The 3,085-nt window shown below is 42.1% G+C and overlaps 1 long non-coding RNA gene across 1 annotated transcript in view; it reads right to left on the bottom strand.

Moving 5' to 3' along the window:
• LOC123506888 overlaps positions 1–1,605 on the bottom strand; it is a 7,990-nt gene extending 6,385 nt beyond the window's left edge. Inside the window, exon 1 of the long non-coding RNA XR_006675545.1 lies at positions 1,324–1,605. This is a non-coding gene — a long non-coding RNA (uncharacterized LOC123506888). The remainder of the gene's footprint in view (positions 1–1,323) is intronic.
• Positions 1,606–3,085: the final 1,480 nt, after the last annotated feature.

Genomic DNA, 3,085 nt, shown 5'->3' with positions numbered 1-3,085 from the left:
TTCTATTTTTGGTATATCAATAATATCTTCACGTAAACCATCATCAAAGAATATTACGATGTTATATGTTGAGGGAGTGAATATCAGGTGTGTTCCATCAAGCGGCAATGTGTTGACAGCGGACGAAGTGTCTGCATTTTTTTTTTTTTTTACATTACAAGGGCACTGGCCAAGGGAAAACAAAGTTGGAAAAAAAAAAATCCCGCTGGTTGCCAGGCCCTGTTAAGAGGAATAGTATAAAGAGAAAAAACAAAAAAATCTAAAAGGAGGGTCCAGTTAACGTAAGAGGTGTCTTGACACTCCTCTTTTGAAAGAGTTTAAGTCATAGGCAGGTGGAAATACAGACACAGGTAGAGAGTTCCAGAGTATTCTTGGTGCAAGGATATACACATAGAAAGCGACAATTATAACTTTCAGTATTCAGTCAGTGACAAATAAGTTTTAACATCTTGTAAAGAGAGAGAAGTGGATTGCCTCATATCGAGCACGGAAAAACCCAGTCAATATTGCTGATAAGTGTTGAAAATGTTAACTAACTAACCGGTTTTATCGGATGTATGTTCGAAAAGAAATCAGAAATTTTCTTACAAAAAAGTTTATATTTTGTTGGTTCGACCCAATGTTAACCAACGTAGAAACATTACAATAACTAAAATTAATTAATAAAAAACTTTGCGTTAATTAGCTTATGGCCTTATCATCTGAGATTAGAATTCCTTGAGACATGATAAATCTGCGTTATTTAGATTAGCGTAACACGAGGGATCACAGTTGTCACTCTGAAGGATTTATTGAGTCAGTGAGAAGATTGCGCTTCAGGCGAGGAGCAAGCTCAGTGTTTCATTATTTCTCAATGTCAAGGAAATGTTCAACTGATTCGTTTTCTTTAGTCTGTTTTTTGTTTTTCCTATTTCTATTTGTTTGTCTGTGCTCAAAGGTTATCTATGGCCCTTCTACTGGACTATTGTTTTGCTACAAACCACTAACAACGGTGGAATATTTTGATTACATCCTGTTCAAGAGAATAATGTAAGTTAAACCAACAGCCGATATTTGAAGTGCACTCCCTACTTTGGATTTCAGCGGTAGACGGTATGTGACGTTTATTGTTTACATTAATGGTAAAGGACAGAGAACAAGCCAAGGATGTTCAGGGTAGAAGAAGTGGATATCTCAGTGTCATTGAATAAGATGGGATGGTTACCTGGAAGGTTGTCTTGTGCCTATAGATGGAGGAAATGGGAAATGATTAACCCCAAAAACACAACCGCACTGAATAGATAAAAAAAAAAAAAAACTAATTATATGGCGATATAAACTGACCTGTAACAATCGTGGTTCAGTGGCGGGTTAAGGTGATTTGCAGGTGGTGGTGTGTGGGTGAGTTGATGACGGTCTCGGAGGACCAAATCTCCGAAACAAGGTTTATGAAACATACAACTTTGCTGATGATGATTAATTATTGAGATCAGGTTTCAAATGTTTGATGTAAATAGCGGCTACTGTTTTGATGGCTGTGTGAGCTTCAACTTTATGTAATATGTGAAAATCCTTCTCTGGGATGATAGCGCGCGCGCGCGCATGTGTGTGTGTGTGTGTTTCACTGTTTGATCTGCTGCAGTCTCTGACGAGACAGCCAGACGTTACTCTACGGAGCGAGCTCAGAGCTCATTATTTCCGATTTTTGGATAGGCCTGAGACCAGGCACACACCACACACCGGGACAACAAGGTCACAACTCCTCGATCTACATCCCGTACCTACTCACTGCTAGGTGAACAGGGGCTACACGTGAAAGGAGACACACCCAAATATCTCCACCCGGCCGGAGAATCGAACCCCGATCCTCTGGCTTGTGAAGCCAGCGCTCTAGCCACTGAGCTACCGTGTGTGTGTGCGTGTGTGTGTGTCCGAATAGATTCTCGCTGCTAAAAAAAAATGGGGATGAGCTAACTGTTTTTGTGTACGTATCGATTTACCTCTATGCTCAATAATTCTGTGTGTTACATTCCTTACATTCCTTTTGCTTTCTCATATATATATATATATATATATATATATATATATATATATATATATATATATATATATATATATATATATATATATATATATATATATATATATATAAACAACTGTAAATCTTCTTGAAGGCTTATATGGTAAGCCTCTGATATTTTGAAATATTATTTTGAGGCTTAGTTGGTTGGTTGTGGTGAGTGAGTGGTAGCAGGGCAGACTTTAAGAGTGACACCTTTGCAGAGGCGCATGGGACCCCTCAGAACTCCCGGGTGTGGTCACTGGCCAAGACAGGACTGATAAAAAGGATTTGGGTATTTCTTGGCAATTGGCTGATGTCTTGAAAATTACCAGTTTCCGGTAATACTACACACACACACACACACACACACACACACACACGAGTCTATGGCACCATGATTGACAGTAGTGGCAGGTTGCTGCGTTAGGAGAGTCAGCACTCTGTGATATGAGAAGCCTTACAAATGGAGGCTATACCGGTATGAGGGCGCCTCAGGATTGCCCTAACTCATCCCATGGCGCCCCACCAACGTAGCTGATACGAAGAAAGATATCTAATATGGCCGGAAAATCCTTTTAATGAGGCCAGGGCCAGGCTGTTGCAAGGTTCCCAGGCAGCAGACAGCCGGCGCGCCGCTCTTCCTGCAGGGAGCGGCGCCTGCGTCCTCACTGCTTTCCTTTACTCTATCCTTTGTCCATCGGTTTTTATAGAGCTTTATGTCACACTTGCCGTCATTCTTTGATAACTGGGGATCTTTCAGATAATGTCGTGTGTGATGAACTCGCAGGTGGAGGGTCCTTACTGCACATCAATCTATCATTGGCAACTGCAACGAGACAACAGTATTGATCTCGGCGGCTGCCTGTGTTGCGGGACCCGACGTCGTACACGTGGGTGCCTTTCGTCCTCCTGATTGGCCAAGTGGTGTCCCAGCTAGCAGATGGTGAGCGTTCAATGGTCGATGCATCCACGGAAGGTACGCAGGCGAGGTCTGTGGTTGGTGCGTTTCGGCTGCTCGGGCAACACAGGACCTGCACTCCCAGG

The sequence above is a fragment of the Portunus trituberculatus genome, chromosome 21, assembly GCF_017591435.1.
Source record: "Portunus trituberculatus isolate SZX2019 chromosome 21, ASM1759143v1, whole genome shotgun sequence".
NCBI classification, from domain to species: domain Eukaryota; kingdom Metazoa; phylum Arthropoda; class Malacostraca; order Decapoda; family Portunidae; genus Portunus; species Portunus trituberculatus.
Note: the sequence above shows the minus strand (reverse complement) of the source record. Positions and strands in the feature narration are given on the sequence as shown.